Source organism: Schistocerca cancellata, chromosome 7 (assembly GCF_023864275.1).
Source record: "Schistocerca cancellata isolate TAMUIC-IGC-003103 chromosome 7, iqSchCanc2.1, whole genome shotgun sequence".
NCBI classification, from domain to species: domain Eukaryota; kingdom Metazoa; phylum Arthropoda; class Insecta; order Orthoptera; family Acrididae; genus Schistocerca; species Schistocerca cancellata.
The window spans coordinates 482,212,042-482,226,996 of NC_064632.1; the positions used below are offsets into that span (position 1 = coordinate 482,212,042).

At 44.3% G+C, this 14,955-nt stretch overlaps 1 pseudogene; it reads right to left on the reverse strand.

Annotated features, from left to right (window-relative positions):
• Positions 1–13,338: 13,338 nt before the first annotated feature.
• On the reverse strand, positions 13,339–13,459 carry LOC126093319 (U2 spliceosomal RNA; annotated as a pseudogene).
• Positions 13,460–14,955: the final 1,496 nt, after the last annotated feature.

The window sequence follows — 14,955 nt, forward strand, 5'->3', positions numbered from 1 at the left end:
AGGTTGTTTTAACTTTTCCATATGCTGAGTCATTCTTTCCGACAATCATTTCTTTTTCGATTTATTCACATTTTTCATCCAGCCACTTAGTCTTAGCTTCCCTGCACTTTCATTCCTAAGTGATTTGTATTTCTGTATCTTCAATTTCGTCCTGTTACCCGTGGTTTCCTACAAGTTACCTTGCTTCAAGCTACGTTTTCTTTCCAACTTCTGTCATTGTCCTTTTCAGATATGCTCATCCTTGAGTTGCTTCCCAAACTGTTTATTATCTCAGACAACTTCAAGCAAATCTCTTCATTCCTTAGTATTTGAGTATCGTATATCTTTGCACATTAATTCTTCCTGATTATTCTCTCAAATTTCACCCCACTCATCATTATTACTAAATTGTGATCTGAGTCTATATCTGCCCTGGGAACGCCTTACAGTCCAAATGATTTCGAAATCTCTGCCTGACTATGATGTAATCTTACTAGAATCCTCCAGTATCTCCTGGCTTCTTCCAAGTATATTTTCTCCTCTTCAGATTCACTTTTACTGATATTTAATGAAGAACTCAGTTAGTCTTTCACTTCTCTCATTCCTACGACCAAGCTCAAATTCTCCCGTAACCCTTTCTTCTACTTCCTCCCATACAACCGCACTCCAGTCCCCCATGATTATTATACTTCCTTCTCCATTTACGTACTGAATTACCCGTTCAGTATCCCAGCATACTTCCTGCCTCCCTCTTCATCCTCTTCTACCGACGTCGGTATGTATAACTGCTGTATTGTTGTCGGTTTTGATTTACTGTCGATAATGATGAGAACAACCTATCACAGAACTGTTCACAGTCACTTACTCTTTGCCCTACTTTCTTATTCATAATGAAACCTACTCCCGTCGCACAACTTTCTTCTGCTGTTGATATTATCCTATACTCGCCTAACAAGAAATCTTTAACTTCTTTCCACTTCACTTCACTGATCTCCACTATATCTAGATTGATCCTGTGCATTACCACAGTGATAAGCGCTAGTTGGCTTTTGTTCTACGTATTAATTTGTTGTGTTAACCGGTTTTCGGCTTACAAGCCATCATCAGACATTTACTGACTATTGTCACCATAGAAGTTACAATGTTTGTAAACAGCGTTGGAAAAGAAGTTAAACATACAGATTGAAGCACAAACCCACAGTAAATGACATCTTTGGCAGCGTAGGTAATGCAATGTAAAAAGTAAAAAACTGAAAAATAAATAAGTGTAAAAGGAGTAACCAGGAAATTTTTTTTAACAAAAATTGGAAAAGTATACTTACGTAACAGTGTATATTAATAAACGAAACCCATAAAACAGGTACATGACAAGGCTACTTAAAGAGGTACAAAATATGGGGAGTGATACACAAACCAATTAAAGGAACAAATTTTCAGTTCTGGCTACAGAATGTATGAAGAACTTAAGTAAGATCAATAAGATAAACATACATGAATGAAGGCAGGAAAATTGAGGAATTTGAGGGACATACAGTAAATGCCATCTTTTAAAGTGTGGTGATACTACATTTTAAAAAGTAAAGATTTGATCAATAAATAATAAAGGGAACGAACAGTAAAAACATTAATACTATACTCAAAAACTGTCCCTATATAAGAGATTGCATTAAATAAATGAACCAAGTAAAATAATAATAGTACTTTACGAGACAAGTTCAGGAGATATTAAACATGTAAACTAATACAAGTACCATTTAATAGAAAGACTAACAACTGTAACTGCAAGCTATATGGATTACGTAGGCATTTTCAATAAAATAACAGAACTTAATGAATATAGGAAAATGGGGGCATGAAGGAACAGACAGTGTGGAAAGTAACGAAAAACTGAGAGGATTAAGAAGTTTAGAGGAGGGAAAAGTATTAAGCTGTGTCTGGTCATTTCAGATTAGATCTGTACTGAGAGCTTTATGTTTGTTAATTTCCAGAGCTCTGCATGAGCCTTTGCCAGATTTTGTATCTTCCCTACCATGTTGAAATTTCTGACGTTCCACGCACTGACTCGTAGAACGTTATCCAGTCGTTGGTTATTGAATAATTTTTCTCTTGGTCACCTCCTCCTCCCAGAGGTCGGAATGATGACTAGACTGAATTATTTTTCCAATGGAGATTTCATCATGCCAAGTTTTCAGTTACAGGACGTATCTCCTGTGACACATATTATGTGTCATTAATGCAGTAACTTCCATGGCCTTCTGAATTCTTTGATCGTTGCTCATTCTTCCGCCACATAGGAGCAGTTTCCCACCGCAAGGGCGAGAGGACCACTGTCCACTCCCCTGCCGTCCTTGACAAGGCCGTTGGAAGAACGATGGTGACTTCTTACGGCTTCTTCGGCCGCCATTGCTGATGATATGTTTTAGAAATTTAATAAGTGGCGAGGTTCGAACCTGGTACCGAGGGATTTTTGATTACTAGGCAATGATGCTACCCATAGACCATGTTTGCAACACCAAACACTGACTACAAAAGTTGAGAGGATGTGTGACATGAGAAGGCAGGAATGATTGAGGAGAACTACAAAGCCATACACGCATGTTAGAATATGGGATAGACAGATGCCGCTTATGGGAAATTAAAGAAACCTTTGGATAAAAGCAATACACGTATGTAACATCAAGTGGTTAAATGGAGTGTGTGCCGTGCGGAGAAGGGATGGCTGCAATTTGAAAGAATTATTCAGAAGAGCTAGAACAAAGAAAACGAACTTGAAGATAATATTATGGAAAGGGTCGAGGAATTACACTGAAGCCCCGAAGAAACTGTTATAGGCAAGCGTATTCAAATACAGAGATGTGTAAACAGGCAGAATAAGGCGCTGCGGTCGGCAACGCCTATATAACGAAACAAGTGTCTGGTGAAGTTGTTAGATCGGTTACTGCTGCTACAACGGCAGGTTATCAAGATTTAAGTGAGTATGAACGTGGTATTATAGTCGGTGCAAGAGCGATGGGACACAGCATCACGGAGGTAGCGATGAAGTCGTGATTTTCCCGTACGATCATTTCACGGGTCTATTGTGAATGTCAGGAATCCGGTGAAACATCAAATCTCCGACATAACTGCGACCGGAAAAAGATGATGCAAGAACGGGAACAACGACGACTGAAGAGAAATGCTCAGCGTTCAGAAGTGCATCCCTTCCACAAATTACTCTAGACTTCAGTCCTGGGCCATCAACAAGTGTCAGTGTGCGAACCATTCAATGAAACATGATCCATATGGACTTTCAGTGCCGAAGTCCTAATCGTGTATCCTTAATGACTGCACGAAACAAAGCTTTACGCCTCGCCTGGGCCTGTCAACAATGATATAGGCCTGTTTTCTGGTCCGGCGAGTATAGATGGAACTGTACAGGTGTAGAGACAACCTCATGAACCCATGGACCCTGCGTGTCAGCAGGGGACTGTTAAGCTGGTGGAGGCTCTGTAATTGTGTGGGGCGTGTGCAGATGGAGTGATATGGAACCCCTGATACACCTAGAAACAACTCTGTCATTTGACATGTACGTAAGCATCCTGTCTGATCACCTGCATCCATTCATGTCCAATGCGCATTCCGACCGTCTTGGGTAATTCCAGCAGGATAGTGTGAGACCAGCACTACCAGGATCGCAAGAAAGTAGCTACAGGAACACTCTTCTGAGTTTAAACAGTCCAGCTGGCCACCAAACTCCTCAGACATGAACATTATAGAGAATATCTGGGATTCCTTGCAATGTGCTGTTCAGAAGATATCTCCTGGCTCTGGCCTATTGCCCCCGCCTCATACATCGCAATAACTTCAAGCAACGCTGCAGTTTCCTGCCTCGCTCTTGCTACACACCAAACACACCGTGCCTGTAATAACGCCGTCGCAGCTCCGTACCCTGTTTACTCTGCCTGGCCTACTGGCTGCCGACAATTACCACACACTGTCAGCGGCCCCGGACTTCATCGCCCAACCTCGCCTTTACTGAATTTTAACCAAATTTCCCTTTTCTACCACTAAGACTAACACTAGCGCAGCACATCTCCCTCCTTTCAACAAGATTCGTCCCGAATCGACATATAACAGCCTGGCCTGTGGCTGCGTTGATCGCAAAACTTACATTCTACAGACTAAAACTAGCGAAAACATCAAAACATTAACTCTACACCTATATATTGTTTGCACTGGTTACCCATGCCGTAGGCAACTGATGTGTTGGCACCTCCTCTACGGGTGCATGTTTCCACACTATCCACAAAGCTACACTCAAGAAAAATAGAAAAGCGGCACACCCTGTGGCTGAAATGCTCACTGTCATTATTCTGTCGCTGCGATGCAGTTGTAACGTCCGAACATGTTCCAATACTCTATTAATCGTGATAGATCCTTCCTGTGCATTTATATAGGAATGCAACGTTTCCAAGAACTCTGCAGTAAATGTGGAGTTTAAATATGTCATATTCTGCATTCGTAATATCTCTAGAACCCCTTCGCACTACAAGTCACTACAACATCGTACGACATCCTCAGAAATTCCCGATAGTTCACCCTGCCCCCATCGAATTCTCTGAAAATAGTCTCCCCAGTACAATGACAAAACTAAAACAACAAACAAGAAAAACGCAACTATTATCTGAACCACCATAACACAAAAAAACGTTAATCATCCCTTGATACAAAAACACAAAATATTACACACATAATCATTTACTCCCTCCGTGACCATAACGCATACGGAACGTTACGCGTCCGCTGTTGTCCCTCCGCCGCGACCTTCTTCTTCCGTTTGCTTTGCCTAGCCTCTGTATTTGGGTCACTTCCTTGTAACTGAGATAATCTGTCCACCATTCCTTTAAAAGGCTTCAGTCTACTCACGTGGATAACGGATGATTCTGTTGGCAGGTGCACTTTAACAATTACAGGCGAAGTCATGTCGACGACCTAGTATGGTCCGTGGAACTTCGTCAAGAATTTTTTCGTCTTTCCCTTATGTGTATATTGATTCGTAATCAGTACCCATTGACCTACCCTGTACTGTGGTAAAGGTCCCAACCGCTAATTCTGCTCTTCCTGCCTTTCCAACACTTTCGTATCGGCCTTCTGTATCCTCTTCCAGACTTCCCGTATTGTCCGAGCAAATTTCCTCACTGCGTCCCCTTTCGCTCCCGATTTTCGACATACAGCGTCAGACGGTGATGGCATCTTTCTTCCATAGACCACCGCGAACGGTGACGTGCCGCCCCCCGAACGTATTTTGGTTTTATAACTCGATACCACGTACGGAAGGTAAACGTCCCAGTTATCATGGTTTCCATTCACATAATAACATCTCATTTTTGAAATTGTCTTGTGTACTTGCTCCGTTCTCCCATTCGCCTGCACATGAAATGGACTGGTCCGTAACTTTTTAATTCTCAATAACTGACACAACTGTGACATTAATTCGGACATGAAGTTCGTTCCTGATCCGTAACTATGCTATTAGGCACCCCAAACTTCAATAACCAGTTATTGACTAAAGATTGTGCTACCGTGCTTGCCTGTTGGTCTGGAATTGCGACCATGCTAGAAACCACGAAAAATTATCAGTTATAGTTAAAACGTAACGATTTCCGCAGACGTCTAGCCCGATAAACTCGAAAAGTTTCGAAGCCTCTGGTAACCGTTCCAATTGAATTCTTGCGCGCGTCACATCCGCACGCCTCGCACACGGTACACAATTTGTTACGTATTGTTCTACATCGCTTCTCCGAGTGCGCCACCACAATCGTTCTGCTACTCGTCTTTTCGTTGCTCGACGACTCCCATGCCCTGAAAGCACATGATCATGGGTCTGCTTCAAGACTTCCTCTCTCAAGCTCTTTGGTACCACTACCCGTGGTCCGCACCTGGTAACTATCGTGGTTGAGTTCTAAAGCCCTGGCACTCCTCACCCTCTGCTTGTGCCCTTTGCCATTCCGCGACACTTTTAATGCATCTAACTTGCGACTTAATGCATCTACATTCCTGTGTTTCTCCCTGGATCATGAATTACTTCAAAGTCAAACTCACTTAATTTTAGAGCCCACCGTGTTAACCGTGTTAACCGACTAGAAGAATCCTTGAGTTCCAGTAATCATCTCAACGCGGCATGATCTGTCACGACCTTAAACTTCCTACCATAAAGGTAACAAATGAAAATACGTTACTCCATATATTACAGGCAAAATCTCCTTTCCGTTGTGGAATAATTCCGCTCTGTCCTATTTAACTGTCTGGAAGCATACGCCACCGGATGTTGCTGTCCCTTTACCATTTGCCCCAGAACACATCCTACTGCGCCATTTGAAGCGTCGCAAGATAAGATGAAGTCTTCTTCAAGATTAGGATACACCAACGCCGGACCAGAAATTATTCTCATTTTTAATTCATCGAAAGCTTGTTGGCATTCGTCCTTCCATCGAAATTTAAGCCCTTTCTTTAATAGCTTTGTTAACGGCTCGGCAATTATAGCAAAATCATTTACCAATTTACGATAATATGAACATAACGCAATATATAACTGTAACTGTTTCGTTGTACGTGGTGTCGGAAAATTTTGAACTGCCTCTGTTAACCGAGGATAGGTTTGAACCCCTTGTTCACTGATTATATGACCAAAATATTTCACCTGCGTCTGCGCAAAATTACATTTTTCTAATCTTAATGTCAACCGTGCCCGCCGCAATCTTCTAAAGACTTCTCTTAAACGTGATACATGTTCTGGTACATCCTTCGATAATACTATAATGTCATCTAGGTAAACCATACATGTCTTTGGTTTCAATGCCCTTAAAATCCCATCAAATAATCGCTGAAAACTGGCTGGTGCATTCTTCAACCCGAACAGCATACGTATATTCTGATAGTGTCCCCCAGGAACAGTAAAACCTGTCTTTGCCCTATCCTCTGCCGCTACTTACAACTGGTGGTATCCACTCTGTAAATCCGTCTTCGTAAAATACTTACATTGTCCGAGATTATCCAATGTGTCCGTGATTTCGGAATCGGATACGAGTCCGAACCGGTTTTCGCATTCAGAAACCTGTAATCACAACACAACCTATATTTCCTTCTACCATCCACCGACTTCTGAGGTACATGAACTACATTGGTTAAATACGGACTATCTCTATGCTCTATGATTCCATCCCATAGGTGTTCTATAAACTCCTCTAGTAAGGATTGCATATGACCCTAAATGGTTTCCTAAACACTGGTGTATTATCCTCCGTTGGTAGGTGATGCTTCGTAATCGGTGTTGCCGGTAACCTGCCCTTTGTTTCGAATAAATCGCTAAATGTCAGTAACAGTTCCTCTCGCGCGACCCTGTCATCTCCCTGCAAATGCTGTAATTTTCCCCTCAATTGCGCTGCATCGACATTTTGCTTGTGGCTCGCCTCTAAATCCTGCCTATCGATGTCCATCAAAAAACCCCAATGTCGACAATAACAACCCTTTCGGCAAGGTAAAATCCGCTCTGCCGAAGTTATCTTTACTTACAGGAACCCTATAAACTCCTTCCGGATAACTTGCGTGAGCTAAACTCCTCCGCACAAAACTGTGCGCATTATCCAACTGCTCATTACTCGAGAGCGGCTCCACCATGTACAACGTCTCCTTTGGTAAGTCCATATATATCGAAACCCAGACCACTTTCCCTGTACCTGCCGGTATGTAATCTTGCTGATCGACCTTTAATGAATCCGTTCGCAGTTTACCTGTCGTCAGCCGGCCGCTGTGACCGAGCGGTTCTAGGCGCTTCAGTCTGTTCTACGTTCTAGGGGACTGATGACCTCACATGGTAAGTCCCATAGTGCTCAGAGCCAATTGAACCATTTGAACCTACAAGCGCATTACCTAATTTCATTGAGACCCCACTACTTTTACTCCTGCAGTTGGCTGCTCGTGACCCATTTTCCCACGTGAGTGACACCGCAACTGACGCTGACACTGCCTCCTAATGTGCCCTACCTGGCCACAACCAAAACACTTAATTTCCGCTGCCAGAACTTTATGGTCCACCCTTTGCTTCTTCGCATAATATACCTCCTCTAAGTATGTGGCAATCCTTAGAGCCGCCGTAAGATCACTGGGATTCCCCATTCTCACCCGACCTGACATCTCCGGCGGTGCTCCCCGCAAAAACTTACCCATTGGCTTCAGCTACTGTGATAATGTCATTAACGAATACCAACACATTCTTCGTTGTTTTACCCGAAAAGGGGTTAATCGATTCCGCGATTGCCGCATCAAACGGTCTATGACACTCCCTGACCTGCAGTTTACTTTCACCTAACGTCCCTTCCCCTACTTGCAATGCCTCAAATCTCCCCGCTAATTCTTCATATTTTTCTTTGTCCCCTATCCTCGCCTCTGACAATACCCGAATTAGCTCAGCTAGAGCGGCTACAGCTTCCGCTGTAGCCACTGCCGCAGCCTCCGCTGCTTGCCGTATTTCCACCATTCTTGCTTATATCTCTACTGTCAGTATTAATTCCACTCTGCTACTCCTAAAACTTAGTTCTTTCGGCGAATCATCGCCCATCTTTATTCCGAACAATTACGCACCAAATGTCCAAATTTGTTACACATAAAACAACTCTGTGGCATCCACTTTGCAGACAGTAATCCGTGACCTGACAGGTTACAAAAATTACATCGCTTAGGCACTATGTCGTCATGTCCCCCCATTTCCCCTGAATTCAGATAATCTACAGGCTCCCCTGGCTTTACAAAGGAAACCTCCAAGAATCTGTCCTAATTGACACTTAAACCCTTAAAACACAAAATAATGACGCATCAACAATCAATCAAACGTCACTCACCCGTCCCCATCGAGCTCGCTCGCAGGTGACAGTCCTGATGTCTTCCCTATACCGGTAAGGACGAACACTTCCCCAACAACGAGACGTAACAAGAAGTGTACAACCACCCATCACGAATGCAACCAAACACCTCAACTACCCCTCTACACAGGCACACCTCAACGCTTCTTGCTCGACCTAAAATGTGGGAGTGGAAATCCGGTACCCGCGTTGTAACCGGCACCACTTGTGATACAACTGTTGTGGGGTGTTGATGGTCGATCCTGGAACTTCAGGTGGCCGAGCTGAAGCCGGAACCCACTGCGCCGCCTTTCATCAGGAGGCCGAGCAAATTCAATAGCGTCCAGGGGCAGTAATACAGCGGTATTTGGAAGCAATGCTTTATTCAGTTAGTTTACAGAAGCGTGCTGTCGGCGCGCAACCCGCGCACTGTTCCGTGAGTCAGGTCGTCTCAGCGATCCAGAACTGCCAACACCACTGCTGGCCGGCCGCGGTGGCCGAGCGGTTCTAGGCGCTTCAGTCTGGAACCGCGCTACGGCTACGGCCGCAGGTTCGAATCATGCCGCGGGCATGGATGTATGTGATGTCCTTAGGTCAGATAGGTTTAAGTAGTTCTAAGTTCTAGGGGACTGATGACCTCCGATGTTAAGTCCCATAGTCCTTAGAGCCATTTTTGAACCACTGCTGCCCGTCATCAAGGCCGCCCGACGATGGAAGTCAACCACGCAAACTCGGGCGCCACTCACCAAGGCGTAGCGACTGACGCCGTTCCGTCCGCGATTCCGGAGGCTCTTACAGTCCCTGGTCCCAACCACCTCCGCCTCATTTGACCTTCTCTGTCCGTCCATGGGATGAGGGTCGTTGTACTGGTCACCGGTAGCCCTCGGGCCGCCACTGCTCCCTGGACAGGACTGGGCTCGAATCCGAACCTTTCTCGATGCTGTGCTGCAAATTCTCACTGGTGGTGTATGCCGGATGGCAACACTTGCCACCAACTCCAACGCTGTTACAGCATTGCTGCTCCTCCGGCAGCGTACGCCTCACCCAGACCCCGATACGCCAGCTGGGAAGCTCAAAATGGTTCAAATGGCTCTGAGCGCTATGGGACTCAACATCTTAGGTCATAAGTCCCCTAGGACTTAGAACTACTTAAACCTAACTAACCTAAGGACATCAGACACACCCATGCCCGAGGCAGGATTCGAACCTGCGACCGTAGCAGTCCCGCGGTTCCGGACTGCAGCGCCAGAACCGCTAGACCACCGCGGCCGGCTACCAGGTGGGAAGCGAACATGGCCCATCCTGGACCCGCTTCAGACCGCTGTCACTGCCCTCCTCCAGACAGACTGTACAGTCTCCAAGTACCCGGCTCCCATTCTGTCCCGGCCCGGTATTGCGTCCATGGAGGTGGAATACAGTCCGAACAAGTACATAGAAATAAAGAACAGGTTACACAGAATATTTACAACATTGCTGCCAGACTTCTCCCTATAAACATAGACCAACACAGGTCCGACCAAAGTCTCGACTGACCTGGCACACCCCTGTCTCTAGCTAAAATTGCCCGTCTATTTGTACTGCTTTTCCCCTCGCTTCTGATGTAGTGTTAGAGAGAGACAGAAATTATGGCAGGGGTTAATTCCCATACTTCAGCCACTTACACATCGCTCTCCTGGCTCTGGCCTAGTGCCCCGCCTCATACATCGCAATAACTTCAAGAAACGCTGCAGTTAGCTGCCTCGTTGTTGCTTCACATCAAACACACCGTGCCTGCAATAACGCCGTCGCAGCTCCGCGCACTGTTTACTCTGCCTGGCCAACTGGCTGCCCAATATTGCTACACACTGTCAGCGTCCCCGAACTTCATCACCCAACAGCGCCTTTACTGAATTTCAACAAAATTCCCACTTTGTATGACTAAGACTAGCACTAGCGTAGCAAGTGTATGATGAGATAAAATAAATTATTCAGGCAGTGAAGGGAGATGAAAATTTAATAGTCATGTGCGACTCTAATTCGATAGTAGGAAAAAGAAGAGAAGGATACGTAGTAAGTTAATATGTAATTGGAGTAAGGAATGAAAGAGGAAGTTGCCTGATAGAATTTTGCAAAGAGTGTAATTTAATCATACCTAAATAGTGAAGTCAGCTGAGAATCAAGCAGGTAAAAAGACGAGGGCTAGTAGAAATCCTTGGGTAACAGAACAGATATTGATTTTAATTGATGGAAGGAGAAAATATAAAAATGCAGTAAATAAAGAAGTGAAAAAGGAATACAAGCATGTCAAAAATGAGATCGACAGGAAGTGCAAAATGGCTAAGCAGGGATGGCAAGAGGACAAACGTAAGGATGGAGAGGCATGTACCAGTAGGGATAAGATAGATACTGCCTACAGGAAAATTAAACAGTCCTTTGGAGTAAAGAGAACCACTTGGACGAATATCAAGGACTCAGATGGAAAAGATTTCTAAGCAAAGAAGGGAAAGCAGAAAGGTGGATGGAATATATGGAAGGTATATACAAGGGCGATGTACTTAAAGGCAATGTTATGAATGTGGAAGAGGATGTAGATAAAAATGAAATGGGAGATATGACACTGCATGAAGAGTTTGATAGAGCTCTGAAAGACCTAAGTCGAATCAAGGCTCTGGGAGTAGACAACGTTGCATTAGAATTACAGATAAGCGTGGGAGAGCCAACCCTCATAAAACTCTGCCATATGGTAAGCAAAACGTATGAGGCAGTCGAAATACACTCAGCTTTCAAGCAGAATATAACAATCACGATGTAAAAGAAAGGAGGTGTTGACAGGTGTGGAAATTACTGAACTATCGGTTTAATACGTCATGACTGCAAAATACTGACACTACTTCTTTACAGACGAATGGAAAAGCTGGTAGAAGCCGACGTCGGGCAAGATCAGTTTGGAATCCGTAGAAATGTTGGAACACTCGAGCAATACTGACCCTACGACCTGTCATAGAAGACGTTTAAGGAATGATATCCCCACATTTATGGCATCTGTAGACTTAAAGAAAGCTTTTGACTGTGTCGACTGGAATAATCTCTTACAAATTCTGAAGGTGGCTGGGGTCAAATACAGGGAGCGAAAGGCTATCTACAGTTAGTACAGAAACCAGACGGCAGTTATAACAGCTGAGTGGCGTGAAAGGGAAGGAGTGGTTGGGAAAGGGAGGGAGACAGGGTTGTAACCTATTCCCGATGTTATTCAATCTGCATACTGAGTAAGCAGTAAAGGAAACAAATTAAAAAGAGTAGGAATGAAAATCCATGGAAAAGGAATAACAACTTTGAGGTTTGCCGATGACATTGTAATTCTGTCAGAGACAGCAAAGGACCTGGAAGAGCAGTTGAACGTAAGGGACAGTGTCTTGAAATGAGGATATAAAATGAACATCATCAAAAGCAAAACGAGGATAATGGAATGTAGTCGACGTAAATCAGGTGGTACTGAAGGAATTAGATTAGGAAATGAGACCCTTAAAGAAGTAGATGGGTTTTGCTCTTTGGGGAGGAAAATAACTGATGGTGGTCGAAGTAGAGAGGATATAAAATGTAGACTGACAATGGCAAGGAAAGCGTTTCTGAAGAAGAGAAATTTGTTAACATCGAGTATAGATTTGAGTGTCAGGAAGTCTTTTCTGAAAATATTTGTAGGGAGTGTAGCCATGTGTGAAACATGGACGATAAATAGTTTACAGAAGGAGAGAGTAGAAGCTTTAGAAATGTGGCGCTACAGAAGAATGCTGAAGGTTAGATGGGTAGATCACGTAACTAATGTGGAGGTACTGAGTAGAATTGGGGAGAGTAGGAATTTGAGGGCCGACCTGACTAGAAGAAAGGATCGGTTGGCAGGACGTGTTCTGAGGCATCAAGGGATCATCAATTTAGTAATTGAGGACAGCGGAGAAGGATAAAGATCGTAGAGGAAGACCAAGAGAATTTTTTAGTCATTGAGGTAATAGTTGGGAAGGAATGTAGAAAAGGTTCACATTCGGTAAGGATGAGAAACGGCAACGAAGGTGTTGCTCTACGGCAGCGGCCGGGAGATGATGCACCGGAGCATCACACTTCGGGCGGACGTAACTAAGAATTATCTCAGGAATATAAGATCTTGGTGTGACCCAGAGAATTGTTCTGGCCAAGATGGAAAGTGTCATAAGCTTGTGTTCAACGCCGGTGGAAACCCAGACGCCATTACCACTCTGCCGCCGGTGTCAAGAGAAAAGGCTGGACACACACCAGACCGGTCTGCATCTGCCACGCTCCAGATCGGCCTCCTCGATCGAGCAAGGGGCAGATGGGGCCTGAGCATCTCGCAACCCTCAGTCAAAATTGGGAGAAAAGAGGGAGAAGTATTCAATACAGGGCGAGTCCGGCAGTAACACCAGCAGTTGCTGCTCTCACAGCAAGGCCGGCCCCGTTCCGGAGCCGCCGCTGCAGCTTCGTCATGATCGGGCATTAGGAGTCCAATGACTAAAGAAAATACATCGCATATCAGTGTGTTTTGTATCCGACCTTGCCAGCATTAAGCTGATAAGAACAGATACTACACTTTGATCTTAGCCAAAAGGCCGAGGGCTGACGTGACTAGAAGAAAGGATCGGTTGGCAGGACGTGTTCTGAGGCATCAAGGGATCATCAATTTAGTAATTGAGGACAGCGGAGAAGGATAAAGATCGTAGAGGAAGACCAAGCGAATAATACACTAAGATGATTCACAAGGATGTAGGTTGCAGCAGTTACTTGGAGCTGATGGAGCTTGTACAAGACAGAGTATCATTGAGAGCTGCATCAAACCACTCTCTGGACTGAAGACCACCACCAGAACAACAACACAATATTTAAGAAACGCGCAGATAAAGCAAAAATCTTCAAATGGACGTGTACTCGATTCCGAATGGTTTCCTAGAACTAACACATTTATTTTTGAGCTAGTGGCACACACTTCTGTGTCTCACCTTCGGCGCTGGATTGGTCGCGGTAGTACACTTAACTGCCCTCCAAGATCGCCAGAGCTTAATCCATTACATGTTAGTTTATGGGAATGAATGAAGACTGAAGTGTGTAAACGAAAAGTAAGTGAGATGAACTGCTTGGTCGTATCATGGACGTCACTTCTCTCATTAGAGGCACTCAGACTAGCAACACTTTCTCCTAGGAGCGCACAAAGTCATTGAAGCTGACATTGGGATATCTGAACATTTGTTGCAAACCGTGCAACAGCGGTAATGTGGCGTGCGCGACATGGCTTGGCGATGAAAGTGTGTAAAATACGTATTTACAATTGATAGTTTTTAAAACTTCTGTTGTAATATTTAAAAACTTTTGTACATGTGTATCTGTGTAAGCCTAGCAATGTACGAGTAATACAGAAAATAACATGGTAAATTAAATGGGTTCTCTCTCGCAAACCATTCGAGAGAATAGGGAAAGATCCACGTGAACCTTTTTGCTTCCTGTCCTGCCATGAAGAAAAACAATCGCTATGGAATTTCTTGTTCACATGGTAGTGAACAATGAATGGCCGCGCAACATTCTTTGGACAGACGAAGACCATTTCCAAGGAGAACTCAATATGCAGAATTTCTGAATATGGGAAACGGAAAATGCGCACCCTCAGCCAGTACTACATTCTTCAAAGGTGACTGTGTAGTGCAGATTTCCGGTATCTGTTATCATAGGGTGGCATTCTTTCAAGGGGGTGAGTCTTGTTACCTGTACCATCATCGGTGAACGCTGCGCACGAACTTCACTCCAAGATTTCAAAAGCGTGGATGTGTGCGTAGGATAATTTTTATGCAAGATGGCGCTAATCCGCACATTGCACAGCCATGAAGCGGCTACTGCAGAGGAATTTCGGAAACGGTAGAATTATCATCTGTGATTTCTCTACAGCCTGGCCGTACTGATCACCTGATCACAATCCGTGTAACATGCAGCTGATGGTTATCTGACAGGTGTTGTGTTCAGTGATCCGGCTGCGAACGTACACGAACTGAAAGTAAGCGTTGCACAACGTATTCTGAACATAGCTCCCGAGACACTCCAATTTGTTGTGGAGCTTGAAGTTTCAGAT